Source organism: Somniosus microcephalus, chromosome 7 (genome assembly GCF_052327205.1).
Source record: "Somniosus microcephalus isolate GS21.2 chromosome 7, FLI_Smic_1.0, whole genome shotgun sequence".
Lineage (NCBI taxonomy): Eukaryota > Metazoa > Chordata > Chondrichthyes > Squaliformes > Somniosidae > Somniosus > Somniosus microcephalus.
Genome location: NC_140993.1, coordinates 23,902,491 through 23,919,448, shown reverse-complemented (window position 1 = coordinate 23,919,448; position 16,958 = coordinate 23,902,491).

The window sequence follows — 16,958 nt, the reverse complement described above, 5'->3', positions numbered from 1 at the left end:
CACCCAAAACTCTGCTGCCCATAACCTAACTCGCACCAAATCCCGTTTGCCCATCACCCCTGTGCTCGCTGACCTACATTGGCTCTCGGTTAAGCAACGCCTCGATTTTAATATTCTCATCCTTGTTTTCAAATCTCTCCATGGCCTCACCCCTCCCTATCTCTGTAACCTCCTCCAGCCCCACAACCCTCCGAGATATCTGCGCTCCTCTAATTCTGGCCTCTTGAGATCCGCTGATTTTAATCGCTCCATTGGGGGCCGTGCGTTCAGCTGCTGAGACCCAAAGCTCTGGTATTCCCTCCCTAAACTAAAGATCCTGGAAGGTGGTTAGGAAGAAGTCCCAAGGCTCAGGCATAGCTTTTAAGGTAATGCAGAATGAATCTGTGACGGCTGCAGCCTTTACTATGGATTGTATGAATATATTCAGATGTGACATAAGAATATAAGAAATAGGAGCAGGAGTAGGACATACGTACCCTCGAGCCTGCTCCGCCATTCAATAAGGTCATGGCTGATCTTTGACCTCAACTCCACTTTCCTGCCCTATCCCCATATCCCTTGATTCCCCGAGAGTCCAAAAATCGATCAATCTCTGTCTTGAATATACTCAACTACTGAGCATCCACAGCCCTCTGGGGTAGAGAATTCCAAAGATTCACAACCCTCTGAGCGAAGAAACTTCTCCTCATCTCAGTCCTGAGTGACTTCTTTAGGTTTTCTAAACGTCTTCATTTGAAGAATTCATCAGACCAGTACTGACACGAATTATTGTATGAAGATGCCCAAATGAAAGTGATGCTTCTTATTTTAAATGGGATCGGATGTAGCAATACAGCAGTTTTGCTTTACAGCCCTCGGCAGTAATGTCAACTCATGTCACTGGTGTTCAGTAACAGGGTCCATCATAATGAAGCTTCTGACAGCCTTTGAACATAGGTCATGACCTTCACTGACATGGAGAAGGTTGAGGACTCTCCCTTACAAGAGGTGACAAGGTGGAGTACCCCACCTGCATTGTATTAATATCATGCTAACTTCTCATGGTTTTATTGTTTGGAGCCAGCAATGTCAAACTGTCTGCACTCTCACACTGAGAACAGTTTTTCTGATCATTACTTTCAAATACAAAAACAGTGAATCGGAGGAGTGCGCTAATTCACTCAGCTATGTATCTGGAACTCTCTTTGCAGATAGTAGAGATACCAGAGCAGTACACTACACCAGAGCACATAAGAACATAGGAAATAGGAGCAGGAGTCGGCCATTCGGGCCCTCGAGCATGCTCCGCCATTCAATAAGATCATGGCTGATCTTCTGCCTCAACTCCGCCTTCCTGCACTAACCTCATATCCCTTGATTCCCTTAATATTCAAAAATATATCAATCTCTGTCTTGAATATACACAATGACTGAGCTTCCACAGCTCTCTGGAGTAGAGAATTCCAAATATTCACAAGATTTGAGTGAAGAAATTTCTCCTCATTTCAGTCCTAAATGGTCGAACCGTTATCCTGAGACTGTGACCCCTAATTCTAGACTCCCCAGCCAGGGGAAACATCCTCGCAGCATCGACCCTGTCAAGCCCCTTAAGAATTTTATACATTTCAATGAGATGACCTCTCATTCTTCTAAACTCTAGAGATTATAGGCCTAGATTAGCACCTAGTGTTAAAACTTAAATTTTCACCGACTAGCAGCTCATTAAAGGATTGACAGAAGTGAGGGGCATGAGGAGGCACTGGATATCAGACTGCAACAACAGCAACTTGCATTTATGTAGTGCCTTTAACGTAGTAAAATGTCCCAAGGTGCTTGGTATTATGTCCGTGTATGATTGAGACACGGACAGCAGGAGTTGAACAAAACAGGTCTTTACTGAATGAAGTCAATCGGGAAACTGAAACTACAGAGGCTTACTAGCACCTTTTATACAGGGGTGGTCACTGCCGGTACTGCAGTCTGAGACCAGTTATTCTCTTAAAGGTACATACACAACAATTCCTCCCCTTTTAGATAAACAGTACATAACATTCATTTAACAACTAAATGATAACTAATTACAATCACAATTACGGTTGCTAGATACATTGGTTAAGTTTAAGCAATTATAAGTTCAGTCTTTGAGGAGGCTTCCTGATTCTGTCTGGATAACGCCTCGTTGGGGTATCAGGTTCTTCTGGCAAGGTTGAATCACAGAATCACACAGAATCACAGAATCTACAGTGCAGATAGAGGCCATTTCGGCCCATCGAGCCTGCACCGACACATATCCCACCCTATCCCCATAACCCCATGTATTTAATCCCCTAACACTAAGGGTCAATTTATCATAGCCAAATCAACCTAACCTGCACATCTTTGGATCAATGTCGTTGTTTGGTTCATCTGCTTCCAATATCACCGATTCTGCGGTAGCTGCAATTGGTACATCGATTTCATTGCCAGGTGTATCAGATCGTGGTGTGGAGTTGACGTTTTCCAGTGACTCTAGAACCTGGTCAGCATGGCGTCTTACAATGCTCTCTCCAATGTCCACGGTATACATGAGAGGTCCTTGCCGTGTACAAATCATTCCTGGCTGCCATTTCTCAGTGCGGTAGTCCCGGGCCAAAACTGGTTGACCTATCTTAAAACTCCTGGTCGGCCTTTCATTCATATTCTGAAACTGCCTGTTCTCCACATCTCTTCGGACGTTTGGCTTAACCAAATCCAAGTGGCATCGTAGTCTTCGATTGAAGAACATCATGGCTGGGGTTTGGTTGGTAACCTCATGTGTCGCATTCCAGTAGGCAAACAAGAAGTTGTCCACCTTGTGTTGTAGGGGTATATCTTCATTACACATTGCCTTGATAGCCTTCTTGAATGTTTGAACAAACCTCTCGGCCAAGCCATTAGTGGCTGGATGATATGGGGCAGATGTGTAATGCTTAACACCATTGTTCTTTAAGAACCTCCGGAACTCTTCAGAAACAAACTGTGGTCCATTGTCAGAGCAAATCTGTTCAGGCAGCCCATTCCTGGCGAATATGGTTCGTAAAACTGTGATAGCTTTTTCCGTGGTGGTTGAGGACATTTTTATTACCTCTGGCCACTTTGAATGTGCATCCACCGCAATTAAAAACATCGAGTCCATGAAGGGACCAGCAAAATCAATGTGCACCCTTTGCCATGGAGATGAGGGCCACTCCCATGGATGTAGAGGAGCTTGTAGTGGGGCGTTTTGGACCTTCTGGCATCCTGCACAGCTCTTGGTCATCTCTTCGATTTCTCTATCGATTCCCGGCCACCACAAAAACGCTCTGGCTACGTTCTTCATTTTTACCCCACCCAGATGACCCTCATGAAGCTCATTGAGCAGTCTATCCATCAACTTAGGTGGAATTACTACTCTGGATCCACACATCAAGGTTCCTCTGCACACTGACAGCTGTTCTCTTCTCGACGAGAATGCTGGCAGCAGTGGTTCGCCATGTGCTGGCCATCCCTTCACCGTTAAATCATAGACCCGTGATAGTGTCGGGTCATTCCGTGTTTCCTTTTCTATGTTTGCATTCGTCACAGGGAGACATTCGACTGTGGTCGAGTGGAATAACTCCATTGGATCCACTGCAAGGTCTTCTTCTTCCACCGTCGGCAACGGTAGGCGTGACAATCCATCAGCATTCCCATGCTGTTTAGTTCCTTTGTACTCGATGTCATATTGGTGTGCCCCTAGGAAAAGGGACCACCTCTGCAGCCATTGCGCTGTCATTATCGGTACGCCCTTCTGAGGGTTGAAAATGGAGACAAGAGGTTGATGATCGGTTAGTAGAGTAAATTTTTGACCGTGCAGGTAGTGATTGAACTTCTTCACCCCCCACACTAGGCTGAGGGCCTCTCTGTCAATCTGGGCGTAGTTACGCTCGGCAGAAGTTAACGAGCGTGATGCAAAAGCTATCGGCCTCTCTAAACCATCAAGGAATTTATGTGACAGTACCGCCCCAATGCCATAGGGAGACGCATCACACGCCAGTCTGATCGGCAGTGCTGGGTTGTAGTGAGCCAATACTTCTCTTGAAGTGATTAAGTCCTTACTCTTCTGAAAGGCCCGCTTACAATCATTGCTCCATTTCCATGCTACTCCCATTCGTAGCAGGGCGTTCAGTGGGTGCAGAATTGTCGACAAATTCGGCAAAAACTTATGGTAGTAATTCACCAATCCGAGGAATTACCTCAGTTGCGACACGTTTTCAGGCGCTGGGGCCTTAACAACCGCTTCAATTTTGTCAGGGGACTTATGTAACCCCTCTTCATCAATCACGTGGCCACAATACGATATCTGTTTCTTAAAAAACTCGCACTTGGGGCGGTTGGCTCGTAGCCCATCTTCCCGTAGTCTAGTAAGCACCTGTTCTAGGTTGTTAAGGTGTTCACTGTCATCTTCACCTGTCACAAGGATGTCGTCCAAGTAACACTGTGTCCCCGGAATCCCTTGCAGGACTTGTTCCATCGCTCTTTGCCATATCGCCGGAGCCGATGCTACTCCGAATACCAATCGATGATACTGGTAAAGACCTTTGTGAGTGTTTATCGTGAGATACTTCCTAGAGGATTCTTCAACCTCCATCTGCAAATATGCTTGTGCTAGGTCAATTTTTGTAAAACGCTTCCCTCCAGACAGTGAGGCGAAGATGTCTTCTATCCTTGGAAGAGGATATTGTACTGTGTGAAGGATTGGGTTCACCGTCACCTTGAAATCCCCACAGATGCGAACCTTCCTTGGATCCTCAGACTTATTGCTTAACGTTTTCTTCATGACAGGAACGATGGGTGTCGCCCACTCGCTCCAGTCGACCTTAGACAACACGCCTGCCTCCTCCAGATTCTCCAGCTCTGCCTCGACGGCTGGGCGAATTGCATATGGTACCGGTCTTGCTTTGAAAAACTTGGGAATTGCATTCTCTTCTATTTTTATCAAGGCGGTTACGCCTTTAAGCGTGCCCAGTTCTTGTTGAAATACATCTTTGGCGTTAGCTAAGATTGTTGACAATCGTCCAGGAGTGACGTCTTCATCTTTTTTACCATCCGCCGTCATTGCATGAATGGAGTGCCAATCTAAGCTTATCTTCCTGATCCATTCACGTCCCAATAACGGTGGTCCACCATTTGGCAGTATGTAGAGATACAATTTCCGTATTTTCTTGCCGTTGTATTCGACAGGCACACTTATTTTTCCTCTGGGGTATACTTTTTGCCCCGTATACGTTGTCAAGATGATGGATGTCTCTCTCAAGGGTATGTGTGAGAATAGCCGCTCGTAGTCTCGTCAATTCATGACGGTTAGCGCTGATCCTGTATCCAATTCCATTTTAACTTGGGACCCTACTATCGTGAGGGTGACCCAAATGGTTCGGTGATCCTCTTTTGCGATTACATTGTGAAGTTTGAGACAGCTTAGTCTCTTGTTCCCGGATTCACTATCACTCATCTGGTCTTCGGAACTACTGTCCATCATCTTTTGTACTTTCTTGTACGGTTCTTTAGTAGCCTTTTTGTTGTCGCTGGTCTTCTTCCCAGACCTGCAAACTCATGCAATGTGTCCCATCTTTCCGCATTGCCTGCATATTTTGTCCTTGGACCAGCAGTCCTTCTGGTCATGGTTAGTTCTGCCGCAGCGATAACATTTTGCAAATCCCCGAGTCATTTCGTGGGTGCCGTATTCCTGTGGCTTTTGTTGAATTTCCGCAGCTCCCCTGGCTGCTGCTTCATACGATACTGCCATGCTGAAAGCCTTATCTAGCGTCAGCTCTTTCTCTGAGAGTAATTTCTTCTGTGTTCCTTCACTCAGGAGTCCACAGACAAATTTGTCCCGTTGGGTATCTGCCAGTCCTGCTCCGAACTGGCAGTGCTTTGATAGCTTGCGCAGTTCCGTAAGGTACTCAGCATTGCTCTCATCTTTATGCTGAGTTCTCCTGTGGAATTTAAATCTTTCTGCTATCAGCAGCTGTGCAGGGTTTAGGTGTTCCTGTAGGACAGCAACAATTTCGTTAAAACTCTTCGCCTTCGGTTTGGCTGGAGTAATCAAGTCCCGCAATAGGCTGTACATTCTAGTGCCCATTAAATTTAGCAATACCGATGCCTTTTTCTCGTCGGCTATTTCGTTTGCCTCGCAATATACCTCGACTCTTTCCACATACGTGGTCCAGTCCTCTATTGTATTATCAAAGGCAGTGATACAGCCAGTCTTCGGCATCTTGAAAATCTAAAATGGCGCCTCCCGCACTTTGCCTTCTTCCCCGATTTAACAAAATGGCGCCTCCCGCGCTTTGCCTTCTTCCCCGCTGATTAAGATGGTGCCTCCCGCGTTTTGCCTTCTTCCCCGCTGTTGCTAGTGCTGCTTTCCGCGGTTTCCGTTGTAACCTGCAGCTCCTCGCGGTTTCCTGCACATTTAATATTTCTTTTTTTTATTATTTTCCCGTCGTGGAACAACCCTGTGGGACTCTTGCCTCTCTCTTCTCGGGTCTGTACACAGCCCGGCTTCGTAGCACCGGCCGCGCCCTGTGTGCTCCACCCTCTCTCTCTCCTCTTCCCGACAACGCTTCTCGGCCCCGTTGCAAGCCACCCGCTCGAGTTCGCGACCGCCGCAGCCCAGGAAGGATCAGTGTATTACCTGCCACCAGCCCGATTAGCTGAAGCACCGTCGACAGGAACCAGGCCCCGCTTTCAACAGCTTTTCCAGCAATCTTCAACTCCGCTAACACAGGGGCGGATGCCCACGGTCGACGCCCGTTTCTACTGCTTCTTTCTTCCTTCTGGCCTCGACCTCTGCTCACTTTGCTGCCGGAATGGATCCCAGGAGGTGGTGCAGACTGTAGGTAAGTTCGTATCTGCGCGTCGCCAGTATTATGTCCGTGTATGATTGAGACACGGACAGCAGGAGTTGAACAAAACAGGTCTTTACTGAATGAAGTCAATCGGGAAACTGAAATTACAGAGGCTTACTAGCGCCTTTTATACAGGGGTGGTCACTGCCGGTACTGCAGTGTGAGACCAGTTATTCTCTTAAAGGTACATACACAACACTTGGCACTAATTAGGAATAGCACGTGCAGGACAGGAGATCCTAGTGCACGCTCTACCTGGGGTCCTTGGGCTAAAAGAGGATAACGGGAAACACCGAGAAGTCCTTTGATTCTATTCCTGTGGCAACTTTTTTTTTATTCGTTTATGGGATGTGGGTGTCACTGGCAAGGCCAGTATTTATTCCCCATCCCTATTTGCCCTTGAGAAGGTGGTGGTGAGTCGCCTTCTTGAACCGCTGCAGTCTGTGTGGTGAAGGTACACCCACAGTGCTGTTAGGTAGGGAGTTCCAGGGTTTTGACCCAGCGACGATGAAGGATCAGCGATATACTTCTAAGTCAGGATGGTGTGTGACTTGGAGGGGAACTTGGAGGTGGTGATGTTCCCATGTGCCTGCTGCCCTTGTCCTTCTAGGTGGAAGAGGTCGTTGGTTTGGGAGGTGCTGCTGAAGAAGCCTTGGCGAGTTGCTGCAGTGCATCTTGTAGATGGTACACACTGCAGCCACGGTACGCCGGTGGTGGAGGGAGTGAATGTTTAAGGTGGTTGGATGGGGTGCCAATCAAGCGTGCTGCTTTGTCCTAGATGGTGTCGAGCTTCTTGAGTGTTGTTGGAGCTGCACTCATCCAGGCAAGTGGAGAGTGTTCCATCACACTCATGACTTGTGCCTTGTAGATGGTGGAAAGGCTTTGGGGAGTCAGGAGGTGAGACACTCACTGCAGAATACCTAGCCTCTGACCTGCTCTTGTTGCCACAATATTTATGTGGCTGGTCCAGTTAAGTTTCTAGTCAATGGTGACCCCCAAGATGTTGATGGTGGGGGATTTGGCAATGGTAATGCCATTGAATGTCAAGGGGAGGTGGTTAAACTCTCGCTTGTTGGAGATAGTCATTGACTGGCACTTCTGTGGCGCGAATGTTACCTGCCACTTATCAGCCCAAGCCTGAACGTTGTCCAGGTATTGTTGCATGCGGGCATGGACTGCTTCATTAACTGAGGAGTTGTGAATGGTGCTGAACACTGTGCAGTCATCAGCAAACATCCCCATTTCTAACCTCATGTTGGAGGGAAGGTCATTGATGAAGCAGCTGATGATGGGTGCATCTAGGACACTGCCCTGAGGAACTCCTGCAGCGATGTCCTGGGGCTGTGATAATTGACCTTCAACCACCATAACCATCTTCCTTTGTGCTGGGTATTCCCCCTGATTCCCATTGATTTCAATTTTACTAGGGCTCCTTGATACTACACTGGTCAAATGCTGCCTTGATGTCAAGGGCAGTCGCTCTCACCTCACCTCTGGAATTCAGCTCTTTTGCCCATGTTTGGACCAAGGCTGTAATGAGGTCTGGAGCCGAGTGGTCCTGGCGGAACCCAAACTGGGCATCAGTGAGCAGGTTATTGGTGAGTAAGTGCCGGTTGATAGCACTGTCAACAACACCTTCCATCACTTTGCTGATGATTGAGAGTAGGCTGATGGGGTGGTAATTGGCCAGATTGGATTTGTCCTGCTTTTTGCGGACAGGACATACCTGGGCAGTTTTCCACATCTGGAAGGATGAATGGACAGTGGGTTCTGCTATTGGTGAGGCAACGGCATCATTCAGAATTGCCGTCATCACTATGATAAGCTACACCGTTAAATCCATCAAAGTAGGGTCACAAGCATCTGTTGAGGGAATACTAATAAATACAACAGGGAATTCAGGAGAAACTTCTTTACCTAGTAAGTGGTAAGAATGTGGAACTCGCTACCACAAGGAATTGTTGAGGCGAATATCATAGAAGCATTTAAGGGGAAGCTAGATAAGCACATGAGCGAGAAAGAAATAGAAGGGTATGCCGATAGGGTGAGATGAAGAGGGGTGGGAAGAGGCTCGTGTGGAGCATAAACACCGGCACGGACCAATTGGGCCGAATGGTTTGTTTCTGTGCTGTAGACTCAAAGTAACTCTATGAGTTCAGGAACTGAAGAGATGTGCACTGCTCCATTCTCTATCAGATGAGTTAACATATAGTATATGTCGACATAGTATATGTAAGCTGTCCTCATAATTTAACTCTTTAGCACATTAGGAAAATGCGTTAAGGAGGGAGCACATTTGCACTTAATAGCAACATGCCAGTAGACAGTGCCTGAAACAGGACTGCCATATGTAGTAACTATCAGTAACTTTCAGTGATTTAATTCCTGAGGACTTGAACCCTAATTGGAGCATTGGATAAGCCAAAAGATATGTTTCTTCTGCTACAATGAGAAAAAAAGCCTCCTGAAAAAGGGCAGGTCCCCCTGCACCTCAGTGCCAGTAAGTAGTGTCTGCTCACTTGTCACTATTTCCTCCTAGTGCTCCCTCTCTTCCTGTTGCCACTCGTGTACTTTCCATACTAGGCACCTGTAAAACGTCATTGTTCAACATGCAACCCGCTGTCACTATTTTTATTTCCAATTTTCAATCCCAAATATCCTTGTGATGGCCAACCCTCTTTGACGATGGTCTTTACTCCTTCAGTCTCCAAAGACCCAAGCAACAATGGGGTTATTGTGCCCCAAAGGGTTAAAAGAAGAAGTGGTGGTGTTTTTAGGGCAGTCAGCAGCTCTTTAATAGCTTCTGCTACTGAAAGGTCTGCCGCCCCCACCAACACCCCCTTCCCCCCCACCGGCCCTCCCCATCCTGCAGTATTCACATTACATCACAAGTCAATTGCAGGGAGGCTGGTTAAAATGCGGTGACCCTGCATTACTGTGCAAGGTTAGCTCAGTGGGGGACTAGGTGAACACAAGCCCTTAGTAGCTGCAACCCCCAGCGGCTCTACCCCTGGTCTGTACTATCTGCAATTTGCATAGACTCGTGTGTTGAGGTGCCTGGCAGGCACAATGTTAAACCACTTCCCTGAGATCATTCTGCGGTAGGTTGGAATAGCATGTTGAGACTCCAGCTGAATTAAAAGCCACTCGTGTGATCGGCAGCCTTTTAAATGGCTTCACTTACCATGTAACATCTTTTCAAACGAAGCATTCGGTGCGGTGCAGGAATCGCAAAGCAGCTTTCACGTTGAGACGTGTGCTGGCTTGGCCCGTTGGAGCACTGTTAATAATTCACTGCATTTCGCTTTCCCCCCACCCCCCCAAGCACTTCTAGTCAGCTGTCATAGATACATAGATACATAGAAGATAGGAGCAGGAGTAGGCCATTCGGCCCTTCGTGCCTGCTCCGCCATTCGATGAGATCATGGCTGATCCTTTAATTCAGTATCCCGTCCCCGCCTTCTCTCCGTAACCCTTAACCCCTTTTGCCCGTAGAAATATATCTAATTCCCTCTTAAATATATTTAATGAGCTGGCGTACACTGCCCTCTGTGGCAATGAGTTCCACAGGTTCACCACTCTCTGAGTGAAGAAATTCCCCCTCATCTCTGTCCTAAATGGTTTAGCCCTTATCCTTAAATTATGTCCTCTAGTTCTGTTCTCACCCGCCAAGGGAAACATTCCTTCTGCATCCAGTCTGTCTAGACCTGTCAGAATTTTATACACTTCTATGAGGTCCCCTCTCAATCTTCTAAACTCCAGTGTGTACATCCCTAAACTACATAGTCTCTCCTCATAGGTCATTCCCGCCATTCCTGGTATCAGCCTGGTGAATCGCCGCTGCACCCCCTCCATGGCAAGAACATCCTTCCTCAGATGAGGCGACCAAAACTGTACACAGTACTCGAGGTGTGGTCTCACCAGTGCCCTGTACAGCTGCAGCAAGGTATCCCTGTTCCTGTATTCTAACCCTTTTGCTATGAAGGCCAGCATACCGTTTGCCTTCTTGACCGCCTGTTGCACCTGCATGCTCGCCTTCAGTGACTGGTGTACAAGAACACCCAGGTCTCTCTGTACTTCCCCCTCTCCCAATCTATTGCCATTTAAATAATAATTTGCCCTCCCGTTCCTGCACCCAAGGTGGATAACTTCGCACTTGTCCACATTATAGTGCATCTGCCATTTATCCGCCCAATCGCCCAGTCTGTCCAAATCGCTCTGGAGCTTCCTGGTCTCTTCCTCTGAGCCCACCCCCCCTCCTAGTTTAGTGTCGTCTGCAAATTTGGAAATGCTGCATCCGACTCCCTGATCCAGGTCATTAATGTAAATTGTGAACAGCTGGGGGCCCAGGACAGATCCCTGTGGTACCCCACTTGTTACTGCCTGCCATTCAGAAAATGAGCCGTTTATTCCAACTCTCTGTTTTCTATCTGACAGCCAGTTCCCTATCCACGCCAAAACTTTCCCCTTTATCCCATGAGCCTCAATTTTCCATGCTAATCTTTTATGTGGGACCTTATCGAAGGCCTTTTGGAAGTCCAGGTACACCACATCTACTGGCTCTCCCCCATCTATTCTACCAGTTACTCCCTCAAAAAATTCCAATAGATTAGTCAAGCACGATTTACCCTTTGTAAATCCATGTTGACTCTGTCCTATCCTGTCCCCATTTGCTAAGTGCTCCGCTATTTCATCCTTAATGATGGACTCCAGCATTTTGCCCACAACTGATGTAAGGCTTACAGGTCTGTAATTACCTGCTTTTTCCCTACCCCCCTTTTTGAATAGTGGGGTAACGTTAGCTACCCTCCAATCCATCGGCACTGTTCCCGAGTCTAATGAATTCTGAAAAATCATCCTTAGTGCATCCGCTATCTCTAGGGCCACCTCCTTCAGTACCCTAGGATGCATGTTATCAGGCCCTGGGGATTTGTCCACCTTCAATCCCTTTAGCTTCCTTAACACCATATCCTTAGAGATATTGATTTGCGTCAGTTCCTCCTTTGCCAATGTTCCTATTTTTCCCGATATCCCAGGGAGGTTTTTTGTGTCTTCCTTCGTAAAGACTGACCCAAAGTATGCATTTAGTTGATCTGCCATTTCCTTATTTCCCATTATATATTCCCCCGTATCTGACTGCAATGGACCAACTTTGGTTTTCACCAGTCTTTTCCTTTTGATATATTTATAAAAGCTTTTGGAGTTAGTTTTTATATTTTCCGCCAGCTTGTTTTCGTAAGCTATTTTGCCCCTCTTGATCATGCCCTTTGCCCTCCTTTGCTCTATCTTAAACTGTTCCCAATCTTCCGCTCTGGCGCTTTTTTTGGCTATTTTATACGCCCTATCTTTGGATTTTATGCTGTCTCTAATTTCCCCTGTTATCCACGGTTGAGTCACCTTTTTAGATTTCCTTTTATGCCAGATTGGTATAAACAATTTTTGCAATTTTGTCATTCTATCTTTAAATGTTTGCCATTGTTTATCTACCTCCAGTCCTCCCAGGAACGTTGTCCAATCAGACCTACTCAGTTCCCGTCTCATGGCATCATAATTCCCCTTGTTTAAATTCAGGACCTTAGTCTCTGAGTCAATTTCTTCGCTCTCCATTTCGAGTGAGAAATCGATCATGTTATGATCGCTCTGACCCAAGGGTCCCCGTACAACAAGATTACTGATTAGTCCCTTCTCATTGCACAGTACCCAGTCCAATATAGCCTGTTCCCGAGTTGGTTCCTCGACATATTGATCCAGATAACCATCCCTTAAACACTCAAGGAATTCCTCCTCCTCATTATTTTTACTGATTAGGCTAGTCCAATCTATATGTAAGTTAAAGTCACCTATGATGACAGCTGTGCTCTTATTGCACGCTTCTCTAATTTCCCTCGTGATGCCCTCCCTAACCTCTATTTTACTATTTGGAGGCCTATATACCACTCCTATTAATGTTTTTCGCCCCTCGCTATTTCTTAGCTCCACCCATATAGATTCTGTATTAACTGAGTTAATATCCTTCTTTTCAATTGCATTTATCCCCTCTTTTACTAGCAATGCTACCCCTCCTCCCTTTCTTTTTTGTCGATCCTTCCTAAATACTGAATACCCCTGTATGTTAAGCTCCCAGCCCTGCTCACCCTGCAACCATGTTTCCGTAATCCCAATTAGATCATAATTATTAACCTCTATTTCCACAGCTAATTCATCTACCTTGTTCCTGATGCTTCTCGCATTAAGGTATAAAACCCTCAGGCTTTTTTTATGCTCACATTTTTTATGAATTAGTTTGGCCCTTTGTTTTTTGTTCCTCACCCTTTTACCATTTATTTCTGTCTGCCTTTCACTTTCCTCTATTTCACTACATAGGTTTCTAGCCCCCTGCCATACTAGTTTAAATGCTCCCGAACTGCTTTATCAAAAATTACCCCGAGAACATCAGTTCCATCTCTGCACAGGTGTAGACCGTCCCTTTTGTATAGGTCACACCTACCACAAAACTGGTTCCAATGCCTCAAAAATTTAAAACCCTCCCTCTTACACCACTGCTCAAGCCACGTATTTAGCCTAACTATCCTGTTCTCTGTCCTGTCAGTCTTATGTTAATGAAGTTCAACTTGCATGAGAATGTGAAAGCAATGTCAACAGGGGACCCGCAGTCTGCTGGATTCCAAGAAAATAATGAAGAATGATTTGGAAACACTCATTCTTCTTTCTCAACCACCCATGTGCTTACTAACATCTCCAGATGGACTGGATGTTTATCCCATTGTCTGCATTCCTCCACAAAATCATTTTGTTCTGAAGTCTAGCACGATTAATGAGGGAGTCATAGAATCATAGAATGATACAGCACAGAAAGAGGCCATTCGGCCCATCGTGCCTGTGCCGGCTCTTTGAAAGAGCTCTCCAATTAGTCCCACCGCCACCCCACCCTGCTCTTTCCCCGTAGCCCTGTAAAATGATTCCCCTTCAAGTGTTTATCCAATTCTCTTTTTGAAAGTTACAATTGTTGAAGAATTATATCTCTACTGTGAAGAACTACAATTACAAGCCTTCTAAACATTAAAAAAATATTTTTCTTTCAAAATTAAGTGCAGTTTTATCATTAACACACAAAATTTAAATGCAAGTTACAGAATAAACAATTTAAGGAATTGAATTGAAGTGTCGGTGTAAATCTCCTACTGGAAAATGTTAGAATCATCGAATCGTAGAATGGTTACAGCACAGGAGGAGGCCATTCAGCCCGTTGAGCCCGTGCCGGCTCTCTGCAAGAGCACTTCCGCTAGTCCCACTCCCCCGCCCTTTCCCCTTAGCCTTACAATTTTTTTTCCTTCAGGTACTTATCCAATTCCCTTTTGAAAGCCACGATTGAATCTGCCTCCACCACTCTCTCAGGCAGTGCATTCCAGATCCTAAACACTCGTTGGGTTAAAAAGTTTTTCCTCATGTTGTCTTTGGTTCTTCTGCCAATCACCTTAAATCTGTGTCCTCTGGTTCTCGACCCTTCTGTCACTGGGAACAGTTTCACTCTATCTACTCTTTCTAGACCCCTCATGATTTTGAACACTTCTATCAAATCTCCTCTCAACCTTCTCTGCTCTAAGGAAAAAAAAACCAGTTTCTCCAGTGTATCCACGTAACTGAAGTCCCTCATCCCTGGAACCATTCTTGTAAATCTTTTCTGCACCCTCTCTAAGGCCTTCACATCCTTCCTAAAGTGCGGTGCCCAGAATTGGACACAATACTCCAGTTGAGGCTGAACCAGTGTTTTATAAAAGTTCATCATAACTTCCTTGCTTTTGTACTAGTTGTGGTGTATGTAACCTGTTCCACCTTAAGAGAACTACCTTAAGAGATGTACTACTTTCTCTTGGCTGCTGTATACTGTAATACCGGTGGTGACCATACCGGTATATAAACGTTGTGTAGTGATTTGCTGGGCAGTTCAGCCCTGACCTCCGAATAGTAAAGACCTGTTAAAGTTATTCTTGTTGTCTGTGTCCAGTGATTTATAATAAACATAATTGGGACACACAGACTCAACAGTGGCGACGAGTCCGATCTTACCCTGCGGCAGTTTTACATCCAAGGCAGTTTTGTCCTCAGAACGGGCGTCGAGAAGAGGCATCCGCCCTCATCATCCTGCTGAGCACCACATCGCACGGGAGGCATCGAGAACCCGGGTTAAAAAAAAAAAATTAAAAAAAATTCTGACCACGAAGCCCTCCATCAGCGACAGGCAGTGATCATCCCTTCTACCACGGTGGTGGGTAAGCCGATCAGCGACACGAGCAGAAAGTCGGCCACGTTGGCTGTGGAGTAGGGGAGGGAAAACGGAGGATAAAGGGCGGAGAACTCGACTGCGGCCGGTGAAAAGGGCCGGGCTGCAATCGGGGCCGAGAGGCGCAGCGACTGGGGCAGCGTTAAGGCCACGAGAACCGCGGAGAACTCAACCGCAGCTGGTGTAAAGGACCGGCCTGCAAGTGGGGCTGAGAGGCGCAACAGCAGGGGAAGCGTGAATGCCCACGGGAACCGCGGGGGAGCAAAAAGCAGCGTCGGGGAATTGAGAACCGCTGGGGAGGCGAGAACGGCAGCAGCACGGCAATCGCCATGGCAGCCAGCGGGGGAAGAAGGCAAACGCGGGAAGCCGCCATTGTAGTCGGCGGGGGAAGAAGACGAGCGCGGGAAAAACCGCCAAGCGCGGGAAGCCGCCATTTTAGTAGGCGGGGGAAGAAGACAAGTGCGGGAAGCCGCCATTTCGGGAAAAAGAAAATTTAAAGAAACTTGCAAGGATGCCTAAACATGGTAACATCAATGCTTTTGATAGCGATGTCGAAGATTGGGCCACGTATGTAGAACGCATGGAAGTTTATTGTAAAGCAAATGAGGTACCAGATGATAAGAAAGCACTAACCTTATTAAACTCAATGGGTGCGAGGGCGTACGGGCTATTGGAGCACCTTGTATCACCAGATAAACCGGCGGATCAGACTTTCGCGAATATTGTTACTGTCCTGAAAAATCATTTAAACCCCATGCCGCTGCTGATAGCGGAACGATTTAAATTTTACAGAAGAACGCAGCTGAAAGAAGAAAGCAACGCTGAATTCTTAATTGAACTGCGTAAGCTATCAAAGTACTGTCAGTTTGGAACAGGACTAGCAGATGCGCTGAGAGATAAATTTGTGTGTGGATTGTTAAAAGAAGGAACACAAAAGCGACTGCTAGAAGAGAATGATCTTACGCTTGATAAAGCTGTCACTATTGCAGCATCACACGAAGCTGCAGCGAGAGGCACTGCGGAAATGCAGCTAAGGTCATCGGAACTCAGCACCAATCAAATGGCCTTGGGTGCAGTAAAGTGTTATCGTTGTGGAAAGACAACGCACGATCAGAACCAGTGCTGGTTCAAAAATCAGGAATGCAGAAAATGTGGCAGGCTTGGTCACATAGCTAAAGTATGCCGGTCAGGAAAGAAGACCAGCAACAAAAAGTCACCACAGGAAAAGTGCAGAAAGGTACACAAGGTGACAGAGAACAGTTCGGATGAACAGAAGTCAGATTCAGACTCCAGCAGTAAGGAACTGGGTTGTCTAAGAGTACACAATGTGGGTAATGAAGCAGACCTCCAAACTATCTGGGTCACACTTCAGATAGCAGGAGTCCAAGTGAAGATGGAATTGGACACTGGATTGGCATTGACGGTCATGAATAAGCAAGATTACAAAAGGTTATTCCCACATATTCCCCTACGGGATACGGAGATTGTATTGAAAACATACACGGGGCAAAGAGTATACCCCATCGGAAAGATAAAGGTAAAGGTGGTCCACAAGGGCAAAGAAAGCCGAAGAATGGACTTATATGTGCTACCTGAGGGAGGTCCACCACTACTGGGACGGGAGTGGATCAGGAGAATAAATATGGACTGGCATTCCTTAAAAGCACTAACGGTAGATTCCGGTAAAAAAGAAGATGTCAAACCTAAACGATTGTCCAGAATATTGGATGATGCTAAAGAGGTGTTCCAACAGGGACTGGGAACACTGAGAGGAATTACGGCAACCATCAAGGTTGAAGAACATGCAAACCCAA